General features: G+C 40.2%; 1 protein-coding gene across 2 annotated transcripts in view; it reads left to right on the forward strand.

The window, feature by feature from the left end:
* Positions 1-209: 209 nt before the first annotated feature.
* The window catches only part of FRY (FRY microtubule binding protein), a 420,217-nt gene continuing 403,596 nt past the window's right edge, over positions 210-16,830 (forward strand). The window contains exon 1 of one of the 2 annotated variants that reach the window (XM_075851697.1): positions 210-298. The gene's annotated coding sequence lies outside the window, so the exon portion shown is untranslated. The remainder of the gene's footprint in view (positions 299-16,830) is intronic. The other variant, XM_075851698.1, reaches the window with a different exon arrangement.

Genomic DNA, 16,830 nt, shown 5'->3' on the forward strand with positions numbered 1-16,830 from the left:
CTCCACACTAGGTGCTCCCCCTGTGCCCCCTGTGTATTGGCTGAAACTCTGGAGCTGCAGGGATGATTGACAGGAGCTGTGGAAGTGAAGCTGTATGAGGCATGGTGCCCAATCAGGATGCTGTGGGTGGAGGACATAAGAATTGGTTGCCTAGGCTTGTTGAAAGAGGTGGAGCAGACACTGACAGGAGAAACTAGGGGGGGGGCTGGCTGTGCTAAAGAAAAGAACAGCAAGAAGAGGAGCAGTGGGAACACATAGACACAATGCAGCAGCACAACTCTGCCTCTGCCTGCTAAAGGTAACAAACTCTGGAGACATTGTATCACTGTGTGACTTTTGTTTGTGCCCCTCATATTGCAGACTGATATAATTGCATCCTGCCCAGTATCAGTGCCTGAGACAAGGGGCAGGGTTAGGGCTTCTTGTATTACAGCTGCTGCTCATGCATGTGGCACACGCTATTGTCTGTGTTACTGACCAGGGTGGCACAAGTTTGAACCACCTTAAGAAAACAGAGTATCCTCTGCCAATGTCTATACTCTTTTAATCATTGTTGCCACCTACTTTGTGCCCATTACTCCTTCATATCAATAGTATTCAGTAAATCCTCCATTCAGGGAAAGAGTGGGAGGAAACTCTTGAAACTGACCAAAGAATGGGACTGAGGTAATAACAGGAGAGGGAGAATTATACATGTGCCATTCTGACACTATTAGCCCGGCTGTTTCTTCATTTTTGTTGTTGTTTGTTATTATTGCTGTTATTTATCTTTTGCCACAATATATACACATGCTTATCATCTATCATCTATCTATCTATCTATCTATCTATCTATCTATCTATCTATCTATCTATCTATCTATCTATCTATCTATCTATCTATCTATCTATCTATCATCTATCTATCATCTATCTATCTATCTATCTATCTATCTATCTATCTATCTATCTATCTATCTATCTATCTATCTATCTATCTATCTATCTATCTATCTAATATCTATCTATCTATCTATCTATCTATCTATCTATCTATCTATCTATCTATCTATCTATCTATCTATCTATCTATCTATCTATCTATCTTCTCATATTCTACCTATCTATGTATCTATCTATCTCATATTCTTTCTATCTATCCATTTATCTATCTATCTATCTATCTATCTATCTATCTATCTATCTATCTATCTATCTATCTATCTATCTATCTATCTATCTATCCAAAAATAGGCAGCACTCCAAATCAACGTTAAAAAAGTAGCTTTTAACAGCCCTCGTGCAACGTTTCGACCTAATACAAGGAGCCTTTCTCAAGCATCTATCTATCATCTATCTATCTATCTATCTCATATCTATATATCTAACTATTATATATCTATCATATTATATATCTATATATATGTGAATAAATATATATATATATATATATATATATATATATATATATATATATATATATATATATATATATATATATATATATATATCTCATATCTATCTAATCTAACCATTATCTATCTATCTATCTGTCTATCTATCTAGTCTAACTAATATCTATCTATCTATCTATCTATCTATCTATCTATCTATCTATCTATCTATCTATCTATCTATCTATCTATCTATCTATCTATCATCTATCTATCTATCTATCTATCTATCTATCTATCTATCTATCTCATATCTATCTATCTATCTCATATCTATATATCTAACTATTATATATCTATCATATTATATATCTATATATATGTGAATAAATATATATATATATATATATATCTCATATCTATCTAATCTAACCATTATCTATCTATCTGTCTATCTATCTAGTCTAACTAATATCTATCTATCTATCTATCTATCTATCTATCTATCTATCTATCTATCTATCTATCTATCTATCTATCTATCTATCTATCTTCTCATATTCTACCTATCTATGTATCTATCTATCTCATATTCTTTCTATCTATCCATTTATCAATCTATCTATCTATCTATCTATCTATCCAAAAATAGGCAGCACTCCAAATCAACGTTAAAAAAGTAGCTTTTAACAGCCCTCGTGCAACGTTTCGACCTAATACAAGGAGCCTTTCTCAAGCATCTATCTATCATCTATCTATCTATCTATCTATCTATCCATCTATCTATCTATCTATCTATCTATCTATCTATCTATCTATCTCATATCTATCTATCTATCTCATATCTATATATCTAACTATTATATATCTATCATATTATATATCTATATATATGTGAATAAATATATATATATATATATATATATATATATATATAGATATATATATATATATATATATCTCATATCTATCTAATCTAACCATTATCTATCTATCTGTCTATCTATCTAGTCTAACTAATATCTATCTATCTATCTATCTATCTATCTATCTATCTATCTATCTATCTATCTATCTATCTATCTATCTATCTATCTATCTATCTATCTATCTATCTATCTATCTATCTATCTATCTATCTATCTATGAATCACATAAACAACACAAAAGTTTGAACAGCACATTCCAACAAAATGAAACAAAACGTGCATACAGGTGCAAGAACGCCTGTGACTGCAAATTTATACAGCACACAAGAAAATGGCAACAGCACACTGCAAACACTAATGCCATCTAAGCCACTAAATATAAATAAATATGCATTACTGCTAAACCTACTTACAATAGGGAGGTTCTTAGCGCACATTTTGATCAAGTTGTGTGAGCCCACCTACCATGACCTCATAGAGGTTGCCTTGTCGTGGCAGATGGGCTCACACAATTTGATCAAAATGTGCGCTAAGAACCTCCCTATTGTAAGTAGATTTAGCAGTAATGCATATTTATTTATATTTAGTGGCTTAGGTGGCATTAGTGTTTGCAGTGTGCGGTCGCGATTTTCTTGTGTTCTATCTATCTATCTATCTATCTATCCAAAAATAGGCAGCACTCCAAATCAACGTTAAAAAAGTAGCTTTTAACAGCCCTCGTGCAACGTTTCGACCTAATACAAGGAGCCTTTCTCAAGCATCTATCTATCATCTATCCATCTATCTATCTCATATCTATCTATCTCATATCTATATATCTAACTATTATATATCTATCATATTATATATCTATATATATGTGAATAAATATATATATATATATATATATATATATATATCTCATATCTATCTAATCTAACCATTATCTATCTATCTGTCTATCTATCTAGTCTAACTAATATCTATCTATCTATCTATCTATCTATCTATCTATCTATCTATCTATCTATCTATCTATCTATCTATCTATCTATCTATCTATCTATCATCTATCTATCTATCTATCTATCTCATATCTATCTATCTATCTCATATCTATATATCTAACTATTATATATCTATCATATTATATATCTATATATATGTGAATAAATATATATATATATATATATATATATATATATATATATATATATATATATATATATCTCATATCTATCTAATCTAACCATTATCTATCTATCTGTCTATCTATCTAGTCTAACTAATATCTATCTATCTATCTATCTATCTATCTATCTATCTATCTATCTATCTATCTATCTTCTCATATTCTACCTATCTATGTATCTATCTATCTCATATTCTTTCTATCTATCCATTTATCTATCTATCTATCTATCTATCCAAAAATAGGCAGCACTCCAAATCAACGTTAAAAAAGTAGCTTTTAACAGCCCTCGTGCAACGTTTCGACCTAATACAAGGAGCCTTTCTCAAGCATCTATCTATCATCTATCTATCTATCTATCTATCTATCTATCTCATATCTATCTATCTATCTATCTCATATCTATATATCTAACTATTATATATCTATCATATTATATATCTATATATATGTGAATAAATATATATATATATATATATATATATATATATAGATATATATATATCTCATATCTATCTAATCTAACCATTATCTATCTATCTGTCTATCTATCTAGTCTAACTAATATCTATCTATCTATCTATCTATCTATCTATCTATCTATCTATCTATCTATCTATCTATGAATCACATAAACAACACAAAAGTTTGAACAGCACATTCCAACAAAATGAAACAAAACGTGCATACAGGTGCAAGAACGCCTGTGACTGCAAATTTATACAGCACACAAGAAAATGGCAACAGCACACTGCAAACACTAATGCCACCTAAGCCACTAAATATAAATAAATATGCATTACTGCTAAACCTACTTACAATAGGGAGGTTCTTAGCGCACATTTTGATCAAGTTGTGATGTCCTATTTTTTGCAAGTAATTTCTATGGCCCGGAGACTTACCCGTAAATATATCGGAAGGTGTCTGTGGCCCATAGAAATGAATGGATCAGTATTTTTATCCGCAATTACGGATCCGCAATTGTGGATAAAAATTATGGTCGTGTGCATGAGGCCTAAGTCTTCCATCTGAAACTGCTTTTAAAAACAGACGAGCTGCAAAAAAAAAGAAAACTTGGGAGCACACAGGAGAGGAGAATGAGTAGACGAGGTGTGCAGCTCGGTAATGGTAGTTTAGAAGCAGTCACATGGTATTAGAAGCTGGTGGGCCCATTCTATGAAGAAGGTTGCACACATAGGGAAATGCGGAGCTAAATACGTACAAAGGCATGGCAAAGTAAGTTTATTTTAGCATGAGGAAGTTTATTTACATATGTTATAGGGGTACTGGGCTTTGTGGAAAAACGGATTGTGGGAATATTCCTTTAACCCGTTAGTGACCGGCCCATAGTCTTTTTACGTCGGTCACTAACGGGCCTTAATCCGATGCCATAGACTTTTTACGTCTCGGCATCGGAATAAGGAAACAGAGCAGGGAGCTGTCAAATCTCCCTGCTCTCAGCTGCCAGAGGCACAAAACGCAGAGCAGGAGAATAGTGAACGAGCCGAGTCAAACCAGGAGTGGACGAGGTACAAAACGCAGAGCAGGAGAATAGTCAGTCAAGCCAGGGTCAATATGAAGCAGAAGACAAGTAGTAAGTAGCAGCAGCAGAGCCAGGAAACAGACTGAAAGAATCACAGGCAAAGGAGGAGCAGGAAGTGAAGGTACAAATAGACAGAGGGCGGGAGCTAGCTCCGTCTGGCCAGGCTGTGATAGGCCCTGCTCTGCCGGGTGAGATCGATATCAGTATCGATCTCACCCGTTTAAACCCTCAGATGAGTGCTCAATAGCGAGCACCGCATCTGAGTGGTTTTGGAGAGAGGGAGGGAGCTCCCTCTCTCTCCCACCGACACCCGGCGATAAGATCGCCGAGTGTCTGTGTCTCCCATGGCAGCCGGGGGCCTAATAAAGGCCCCCAGGTCTGCCAGTAATGAATGCCTGCTAGATCATGCCGGAGGCATGACCTAGCAGATGCCTGTCCGTTTTAAACGGACAGGCATAATACACTGCAATACAAAAGTATTGCAGTGTATTATAATAGCGATCGGAGGATCGCATAGTGAAGTCCCCTAGTGGGACTAGTAAAAAAGTAAAAAAAAAAGTTTAATAAAGTTAATAAAAAGAAAATGTGAAAAAAAAATGAAAAACCCACTTTTTCCCCTTACAAACTGCTTTACTATTAAAAAACCAAAATACAGTTAAAAAGTTACACATATTTGGTATCGCCGCGTCCGTAACGACCCCGACTATAAATCTATTACATTACTTAACCCGCACGGTAAAAACTTAAATAAAAAACCGACGGAAAAATTGCTGTTTTCTGTGAATCCTGACTTTAAAAAAATGTGATTAAAAAGTGAGCAAAAAGTCGCATCTACTCCAAAATGGTACCAATAAAAACTACAAGTCTTCCCGCAAAAAAAAAGCCCTCATACAACTGCATCGGCGAAAAAATAAAATGTTACGGCTCTTCAAATATGGAGACACAAAAACAAATAATTTTGAAAAAAAAGCGTTTTTACTGTGTAAAAGTAGTAAAACATACAAAAACTATACAAATTTGGTATCGTTGCAATCATAACAACCCGCTGAATAAACTTATTGTGTTATTTATACTACACGGTAAACGGCGTAGATTTAGGACGCAAAAAAAGAGTGGCGAAATGTAAGATTTTTTTCTATTCCCCCCCCAAAAAGTAAATAAAAGTTAATCAATAAATAATATGTCCCCCAAAATGGTGCTATTAAAAAATACAACTTGTCCCGCAAAAAACAAGACCTTATACAGCTATGTCGACGCAAAAATAAAAACGTTATAGCTCTTGGAATGCGACGATTCAAAAACGTAAAAAATAGCTTGCAAAGGATCTGCCTGACACAGCTTCTGTGTCGACGCCCGTGGTTACTCACTCTGCACCTGCTCCTAAGTCTGGTCGAGTGACCCCTTCTTCCACCAATCAGCCTGGGAGGCTGAGGAGTGGGAGAGCCTATCACAGCCTGGCCAGACGGAGCTAGCTCCCGCCCTCTGTCTATTTGTACCTTCACTTCCTGCTCCTCCTTTGCCTGTGATTCTTTCAGTCTGTTTCCTGGCTCTGCTGCTGCTACTTACTACTTGTCTTCTGCTTCATATTGACCCTGGCTTGACTGACTATTCTCCTGCTCTGCGTTTTGTACCTCGTCCACTCCTGGTTTGACTCGGCTCGATCACTATTCTCCTGCTCTGCGTTTTGTACCTCGTCCACTCCTGGTTTGACTCGGCTCGTTCACTATTCTTGTTGCTCACGGGGTTGCCGTGGGCAACAGCCCCTTTTCCCTTGGCTTCTGTGTACCCTTGTCTGTTTGTCTGTCGTGCACTTAGTGAGCGTGGGGACCGTCGCCCAGTTGTACGCCGTCGCTTAGGACGGGTCGTTGCAAGTAGGCAGGGACTGAGTGGAGGGTAGATTAGGGCTCACCTGTCTGTCTCCCTACCCCGCCATTACAGCTTGGTCATTAAGGTCTAAAATAGGCTGGTCATTAAGGGGTTAAAGGGGTTGCCCTAGGATAAATATTTATCAACAATCCACAGGATAGATGACAAACGTATGATCGCTGCAGGTCCAATAGCTGGGAACCCCAACGATCACAAGAATGATGGTCCTGTGTGCCCAATTTAATTGGAATGGCGGTCACTCTACCACTCTATTATTTCTCTATGGGACTGATGGAACTAGCCAAGTACAGCGCTCGGCTCTCTCCACCAGTCCCATAGAGAATGAGTGGTAGTACGCATGACTGCTGCTCCATTCAACAGAACCTTAGTTACTGTGATCACTGATGGTCCCAGAAGTTGGATCCGCAGCGATCATACATTTATCACTTATCCTGTGGATAAGTGATAAATGTTTTTCAATGGTCCAACCTTTAAAATTCCTCCTACAGTGTGGAAATCCTTCAGTGGATAAGACTGGCCTTTGGGATGTGTGACTCAGAAAATGTGTGCCACCAGCCAGCAGTCTCCATAATGCAGCCTTGCACTTCACCCCACTACCCAATAAGGTTAGGTGGTAACCTGGAATGTTAGTAATGCTGCAACTATATTTTGATATTGTGAGTTTCCAATATTTTTACAGCATTAGCATTTTGTCAGCAATAGTTGAAACATGTGAAGGGTGGCCACAGCTTCACCAACTTTGGCGCCTGAATGTGCAGGAGCACTAGGGGAAGGTGGATGTGCTGGACATATAACATGAGCAGTGAATGATAAGGAGAGTGAGGATCTTGAGAAAGTCTCTAGCTGTAATGAGCCAAAAAATATTTTTTATTTCCTTGTCTATAATAATAAAACCTCTGAATACCAGTGGATGGTGTCATATGAATGATTTTCTTTTGCGGAGAGTGAGGAGCACCTGCCAACCAAATAGCACCTAATGGTGGCTGCTAAGCTTATTTCAAAGAGGAAATCTGCAAAATACAAGCATGTCTATTGAATTTAATGAGCATCAACTACTCTGTGGCCTGTTCAGCCAGCATGCTAACAAAACAGTGCAGGCCACCTCTGCCGTATGACTGACCAGGTCGGCTTCTCTACTCCTTATTGTGGCTGGCCACTAAATTCAACGTTTTAGCCATGAAGGATCTTCTGCGTAGCCAAGGAGAACTGCACTACCCTTCACTGTGTTGTGGTGGAAGTAAAAGTGAGTGTTGTTTATCAATGCTTAACCCCTTTAGGACACAGCCTGTTTTGGCCTTGTGGACACAGATGATTTTTTCAAATCTGACATGTGTCACTTTATGTGGTAATAACTCCGGAATGCTTTTACCTATCCAAGCGATTCTGAGATTGTTTTCTCGTGACATATTGTACTTTATGTTAGTGAAAAAATTTGTCGATAAATGTAATATTTATTTGTGAAAAACTTCAAATTTTAGCAAAAATTTGCAAAAATTAGCATTTTTCAAAATTTAAATGTATTTGCTTGTGAAACAGATAGTAATACCACACAAAATAGTTACTAGTTAACATCCCCCATATGTCTACTTTATGTTTGCATCATTTTTTTTTCACGTACTTTTATTTTTCTACGACGTTACGAGGCTTAGAACTTTAGCAGCAATTTCTCATATTTTCAATAAAATTTCAAAAGGCTATTTTTTCAGGGACCAGTTCAGTTCTGAAGTGGCTTTGAGGGCCTTATATATTAGAAAGTCCCCATAAATCACCCCATTTTGAAAACGGTACCCCTCAAGGTATTCAAAACCACATTCAGAAAGTATTTTACCCCTTTAGGCGTTTCACAGGAATTAAGGCAAAGTAGAGGTGAAATTTACAAATTAAATTTTTTTTGCCGAAAATTCATTTGTAATAACAAAAAAATCTGTAACACAAACGGTTTTACCAGAGAAACGCAACTCAATATTTATTGCCCAGATTCTGCAGATTTTAGAAATATCCAACATGTGGCCCTAGTGTCCTAATGGACCGAAACACAGGCCTCAGAAACAAAGGAGCACCTAGTGGATTTTGGGGCCTCCTTCTTTTAGGAATATATTTTAGGCACCATGTCAGGTTTGAGGAGGTCTTGTGGTACCTAAACAGTCGAAACCCCCCGAAAGTGATCCCATTTTGGAAACTACACCCCTCAAGGCATTTTTCTAGGGGTATAGTTAGCATATTGACCCCACAGTTTTTTTGCAGAATTTAGTGGAATTAGTCTGTGAAGATGAAAATCAACTATTTTTCTGTGGAAACATAGAATTTTTTCATTTTTACAAGGAATAAAGGAGAAAAAGCCACCCAACATTTGTAAAGCAATTTCTCACGATTACGGCAATACCCCATATGTGGTCTTAAACTGATGTTTGGACCCACAGCAAGGCTCAGGAGGGAAGGAGCGCCTTTTGGATTTTGGAGCGCAGATTTTGCTGGATTGGTTTTCAGTGCCATGTCGGGTTTGCAACGCCCCGGAGGGACCAAAACAGTGGAAACCCCCCAAAAGTGACCCCATTTGGGAATCTACACCCCTCAAGGAATTTTTCTAGGGATATAGTGAGCATTTTGGCCCCTCAGGATCTTTTTTAGAGCTAAGGTGACCAAAAAACAGCGATTTTGGCGCTTTAAATTCTTTATTTATTACAGCGTTCACCGTGCGCAATAAATTAAGTTTTAATTTATTCTGCCGGTCGGTACGATTACGCCGATACCATATGTATATAGTTTTTTTTAAGTTTTGCAGCGTTTGCACAATAAAATTAAGTTTCTATAAAATAATTTATTTTCTGGGACACGCTATTCTGAGCCGTAACTTTTTAATTTTTTCGTCAAAAAAGCTGTGGGAGGTCTTGTTTTTTGCGGGACGGGTTGTAGTTTTTATTGGTACCATTTTGAGGTAAATGCGACTTTTTGATCACTTTTTATTCTATATCTTGAGAGGGGTGGTGACCAAAAAATAGCGATCCTGACAGTTTTCCATTTATTTTGTTTGCGGCGTTCACCGTGCGGAAAAATTAACATTATAGTTTCATAGATTGGGTCGTTACGAACGCGGCGATACCAAATATGTGTACTTTTTTTTAACGTTTTCATTTTTTCCCTATAATAAATGACTTATTATAGGAAAACAAAACCTTTTATTTTTACACTTTTATAAAACATTTTTATTAACTTTTTTGTACTTTTTACACTTTATATTTTTGTTTATTAACTTTTTTTTTACTTTTTACACTTTATATTTTTGTTTATTAACTTTTTTTTTACTTTTTACACTTTATCTTTTTGACCTGCAGCTTTGATCGCTGCTAGAATACATTACACTACCTAGGTAGTGTAACGTATTCCAACTGTCAATGTGACGTCACAGTCACTCTGACAGTTGGTCTACGAGGATCAGCAGAGGCTGATCCTCATAGGCTGACATACATGGCAAACTTGGGGGCCGTTGTCTGGCCCCCGGGTGCCATCACAAGCATCAGAAGCCCCCACGATTGCATGGGGGCTGCTGATGCGCTACAAACCCGCTACATGCGGAGATCGCAATCGAGCCCCGCATGTAACGGGTTAATTGCCGAAATCAGCGGCGATGAGCCGCTGATCGGCAACACTGGAGAGTGTCAGCTGTCGGGGACAGCTGATCTCCAAGTTCCCGATGAACACTGTCGCCGACAGTGTGCATCGGGAACGACACAGTGACTTTCTGTCACTCTGACAGGAAGCCTATCAGGACCAGCCGAAGGTTGGTCCTGATGGGCTTCCGTCCATGGCAGACCCGGAAGCCATTGCTTGGCTTCCGTTTGCCATACTAACTATCGGCAGACCCGCGATTTCGGACGGGGGTCTGCCGATATGCTAGAAACCCCTAAAATTCGGCGATTGCACCCGATCGCCGAATTTAAGGGGTTAATTCGCCGAAATCAGCGACAAAGGACCGCTGGCCGGCAAGAGGGGAGTGTCAGCTGTCGGCGACAGCTGACCTCCCGGTTCCCGGTGCACACTGTCGCCGACAGTGTGCACCGGGAAAAACTCAGTAATTGTACGTCCTCGTGCGGGAAGTAACCTCCCGCGAGGACGGACAGTTACGTCCTGGTGCGGATAGGGGTTAAAGGAAATTTGACAATAAGCTCTTCAGTGCACATTAAGGGTAAGTTCACACGTAGTGTAAATGCTGCAGATTTCCTTCACTGTATTTCATTGCGGAAAATCCGCAGCATAATGCAGTAGCAGCAAAGTGGATGAGATTTGAACGAATCTCATCCACACGCTACGCAAAAACACAGCTGAAAAAAAAACATTTAAAAATTGAACTTGAGATTTTTAATCTACGGCATGTAAATTTATGTTGCGGAATGGCTGGTTTTCTGTTGCGGGTTTTTCGCATTAAATTCAATGGGGAGGTAAACGCCGCAACAAATCGCAAATGTTGCAATTTTTGCTGCAAAAAAGCTGTGATTCTACTGAAAAAATCACAACTCAGAAAAAAAAGTTATGGCGCTATCTACAGAGGGGGCTGTATGGCGCTATCTACAGAGGGGGCTGTATGGCGTTCTCTACAGAGGGGGCTGTATGGCGCTATCTACAGAGGGGGCTGTATGGCGTTATCTACAGAGGGGGCTGTATGGCGCTATCGACAGGGGGGCTGTATGGCGCTATCTACAGGGGGGCTGTATGGCGCTATCTACAGGGGGGCTGTATGGCGTTATCTACAGGGGGGCTGTATGGCGCTATCCACAGGGGGGCTGTATGGCGTTCTCTACAGAGGGGGCTGTATGGCGTTATCTACAGGGGGGACTGTATGGCATTATCTACAGGGGGGACTGTATGGCATTATCTACAGGGGGTCTGTATGGCGTTCTCTACAGGGGGTCTGTATGGCGTTCCCTACAGGGTGGTCTGTAGGGAACGCCATACAGCCCCCCCCCCTGTAGGGAACGCCATACAGCCTCCCCTGTAGGGAACGTCATACAGCCCCCACCCTGTAGAGAACGCCATACAGCCCCCCCTGTAGGGAACGCCATACAGCCCCCCCTGTAGGAAACGCCATACAGTCCCCCCCTGTAGGGAACATCATACAGTCCCCCCTGTAGGGAACGCCATACAGCCCCCCCTGTAGGGAACGCCATACAGCCCCCCCTGTAGGGAACGCCATACAGCCCCCCCTGTAGGGAACGCCATACAGCCCCCCTGTAGGGAACGCCATACAGCCCCCCTGTAGGGAACGCCATACAGCCCCCCCTGTAGGGAACGCCATACAGCCCCCCCCCCTGTAGGGAACGCCAAACAGCCCCCCCCCTGTAGGGAACAATATACAGCCCCCCCCTGTAGGGAATGCCATACAGCGTCCCCAACCCCCCAAAAAAATGCGACCTACAGTGTGAAAAGACAAAAGACATGTATCCCCTATCCACAGGATAGGGGACACATGTGTGATCGCTGGCAGCGATAGGGAGAACGTATGGACAGCGATGTCAGGGGATTCCACAGAGTCCCAGAGCAGAGCCTATACTAGCACTCTGCCAGGGACTCCGGCTCTGGCCCCAGACATCGCTGTCCATATATGGACAACGATGACAGGGGATTCCACAGAGTCCCGGAGCAGAGCCTATACTAGCGCTCTGCCCGGGACTTCAGCTCTGGGGAAGCCCTAGACATCACTGTCCTTATATGGATAGTGATGTCAGGGGATTCCACAGAGCCCCAGAGCAGAGCCTATACTAGCGGCCCTGTGTCCCGTGGGCCGCAGAAGACAGCCACAGGGGCCGTGTGCTTGAGACCGGAGTTTGTCTGGTATTGCACAACATGAGTTGCTGGTTAGCTTCAGCATTAGACAAACATAGTGGAATAATATAATGGGCAGCAAATCTAGTTGTAAATTAAAAGCTGAAGTAAAAGGACTTCAAACCTGTATAATATTTATTAAACTTTTCGGCTGTGTTCACACTTCGCAGCTAATTTCCTTTTTTTGCAGCAGCAGCAATTTAAACAAGATTGCTTCAAAAACATTTAAGAAATCATGGTAAAAATAGCAATTTGACTGCAACCTGTGAAAACAGCCTCAAAGATGCTTACAAGTCCCAAGACACATGAAGCTTTCAACTGTGGTATGGGTGTGGCGTGTTAGTCTCAGCCGCACGACATGATTCTAAATATCTAAAACAGAATTTTGATCTTTAATCTTATAAAATTGGAGGACATGTATGACCTGGTACAGAGATTTTGCCTGCTGTCTGTAGTATTAGAGATGTGTATCATATGTTGTGCATCATTGTAAATGTATATCATAGACATCACACAAATGATTGACAGTTTTAGGGTATGTTCACATGCAAACTCAAAAACGTCTGAAAATACGGAGCTGTTTTCAAGGGAAAACAGCTCCTGATTTTCAGAAGTTTTTTGAGCAACTCGCGTTTTTCGCTGCGTTTTTTATGGACGTTTTTGGAGCTGTTTTCAATAGAGTCTAGGAAAAACAGCTTCAAAAGCGTCCCAAGAAGTCTCCTGCACTTCTTTTGACGAGCCGTCATTTTACGCGCTGTATTTTGACAGCGACGCATAAAATTAAGGCTCATGGGAACAGAACATTGTAATTCCCATTGAAAGCAATGGGCAGATGTTTGTAGGCGTATTAGGGGCGTTTTTTCAGGCGTAATTCAAGGCGTAAAATGCCCGAATTACGTCTGAAAATAGGCTGTGTGAACAGACCCTTACAAGGTGCCTGAGCCAGACCTGTCCCTTGTTACAGTATTGACAGATCTGATCCATTAATTGGACTTAAAAGCTGAATGTAAATCTACTCAAAGTATTTGTATAGAGAATGGTCATGGGTATAGATTTTTACTTTGGATTTCAATTATAATAATTGCTTTTGAAGTCAATGGCCAAAATCCAAAATTGTAGTATGCACTTCTAAATGACGGTCTGTTACTGTTAAACTGATAGGCGACTTTAGGAGCAAATGCATCCAATAATCAACCTCCGGATTTGCAATAATGAACCGCTACCCTCTGAGCAAGTTAGTGATGCCAAGAGGACTCACATGCCAAGCTTTCGTGTTTTGGGAATATTCTTATTTAAAAGGGCAGAAAAACACTTAAAGTGCTATTTTTAGTCACCTGCTCCCTCTTAGGCCTTATTTACATGAGCGTATTTTACGTCCGTGATACGCGCGTGAAAATCACGCACGTCGCACGGACCTATGTAACTCAATGGGGCCGTTCAGACAGTCCGTGTTTTTCACGCAGCGTAAAACTCACGACATGTCCTATACTTGAGCGTGTTTTGCGCATCACGCACCCATTGAAGTCAATGGGTGCGTGAAAATCACGCATGGCACACGGACGCACTTCCGCGTTCCGCGCGTGATTTGCGCTACAGTTGTTGACGAAATGAAGAAAATAATAAAACTACCTCCTTCATTTATGTTTCTAAACATTAAAACCATGTGTCATAACGAGGCCATACGCGCAAAAAACACGCAGCCACGCACCAAACACTGATGCCACACGGAACTGCAACGCGCGCAAAACGCACACATTCGTGTGAATCTCGCCTTAATGGGATTTAGTAACGTAATTGTGCCCACTTCCTTAGTGTTGATTTTTAGTCTGGAGACAGATACCCTTTTCTAGATATACTAGTAAGGTAGTATATGTTCCAAGTGAACATGCTATAAAGACAGCCCTCGCAGATGCTATGATTCCCAGGCACAAGAAAGGCCCCATCTCATTTCCTCATGAAAAGTTTGTGTGGCTCCACAACTCCTCAGACTCAACATTAAAGAATGTAATTGGGAACTGGCCTTCTTGGGAATTTCTTTAATGCAACAGGACATACAGATGTGTCCTCCCTTACCTTTCCTCTTATCTTATTATATCCTGAGATGTGTAGCGCGAGATGTCCAGCTTAAAAAAACATGACTTTGCGATACTCTGTCACGAGATGTATATTCTATTTGTGTCCATGTGTGGCCACCCAGAACTTGTGATGTGAATTGCAGCCAGTCATGATAAATTGGAGTCCTTAACCAAATTCAAGCAAAGGTAAGGGTGGACACATCTATAAGGAACTATTTTGATTTTTGTTATAAACCTGCCTATCTTGTGTGTGCAACTGCATCTGTGCCAAGTTTTCACAGATTAGCCGGAGGTAATTATATTTTCCTGCACTGTGTAGAATAGACTACAAACGGCTACAGACTGCCATAAAACAGTCAGTAGTCTGTATATGGGCTCCGAGGGCAAGTGTGTAGAACGTGTTTTGCATGCAGCTTCCCAGTTTCCTGCTTTATCTTTGTAGTGTCGTTTTACAATGTAGGAATCATTCTGCTAATGGAAGTATGTTATGGAATTGCACATAAGCCTGTTCCCCAATATATAACTCAATATATAACTCATGTAGCTCCAAACCAGTTGTTAGAACATAACCGGTAGGGAATTTAAAGTGATGGTAAAAGATTGATGCGGACATGACAGCTCCTGTTAATTACACATGTCTGCACTGTTACATATTTCATGAATATTGTGGATGTAGGTCTGCATATGTCTTTTAGATTGCTCCTTTATGTAACAATGGTTTGTATTGTAGTACTGCATTTTTACACAGTGCTTCTACTCCTGAGTCCGGCTGATCACATCGGGGAAATGGCTCACACTGGAAAAATTATAAGCGATCTTATTCAATTTGTATGGCCATTTCCTACTGTCTCCATAGAAATGATCACCCAAGCCTTGTTGATGATGGGATAGTTTGGTGGTGATTAAAAGATATTTTGATGAAAATGTGTATGAACTTCTATATAAAATTGTATACACGTGGGCGGCTTGTAGTTGTAGTTTCGCACCAGGTGGAAAGCCATAGTTTGGAGAGCACTGGTTAATGACATGCAATATACGATTTTTAATATAGTTATGAATGTGGGTTTATAGCGGAGTGCTGCTCATTACTGTACTATACACATCCGCTTATTCACATCTAGTCAATAAAGAAACAGAATCAGAATTATGTCTTGTTTTATCTCATTAACGTGGGGTTTGATGACGCTAATAAGCCTATAGTAGGCAAATAGTATAGAGTTGAGAAACATTTTTGCGCTGTTTTAACAGAAAATTGAATTTCCTTCTACACACAAGGACAATATTAAGTTGTAAGCAGACCAGTGTCTGTAGTGAGGAATATACATTCGATTACATTGTGCATGACCTGTTGACTACATCCTAATGTTGCTCTTGCTACTATTGAGCATGTGTTATGTGTCCGTTGACAAGATTGTTGACTGCTTTCAATGACAACCAGAATTGTGAATACAGATTTTGGCTGTAAAACATGCTGTAATTTCATACATTTTTGTATATCCATATATAACCTGTAATATAATTCTTAAAGGCGGACATGCCCAAAATAATTTTTGCATCATCCCTCACACTTTTGGAAACCGTTGCCCCATTATTTCCAAAACCCGCCCATCCCTCAGACAGTGGTGTGTAGCTAAAGACAGCTGTAGACTGTAGCTGTGGGGAAACTGACATCATCCTGCCACCGTCTCCTGCAGCCACCAACCAAGGAAAACATTGGAAAGCATTATCTCTTAGCTGATTCCTCCTGGCCGTGGGAGAGCTCGGCAGCAATGACTTCAGTGCACTGCAGTTGTAACATATGGCTGCATGGCACTGACAGAAAAAGGCAGATTTTTGGTAATTGCTGCTACTCTACATGACTTAGCTATATGCTGTACAGCTGCCACCTGTACCCTAGTGAACGGGAGGGGACCCATCGACTTCTTTGGGAGAGTGTTCAAGCAAACTCTGTGACATGTGCAGAGGTTAGTGTCACGAAGGGTCTGTGGACCCACTGGGCCGTACCACCTTGGCGGTAAGTCAGCTGGTCAAAGTT

This window comes from Rhinoderma darwinii, chromosome 2 (assembly GCF_050947455.1).
Source record: "Rhinoderma darwinii isolate aRhiDar2 chromosome 2, aRhiDar2.hap1, whole genome shotgun sequence".
NCBI classification, from domain to species: domain Eukaryota; kingdom Metazoa; phylum Chordata; class Amphibia; order Anura; family Rhinodermatidae; genus Rhinoderma; species Rhinoderma darwinii.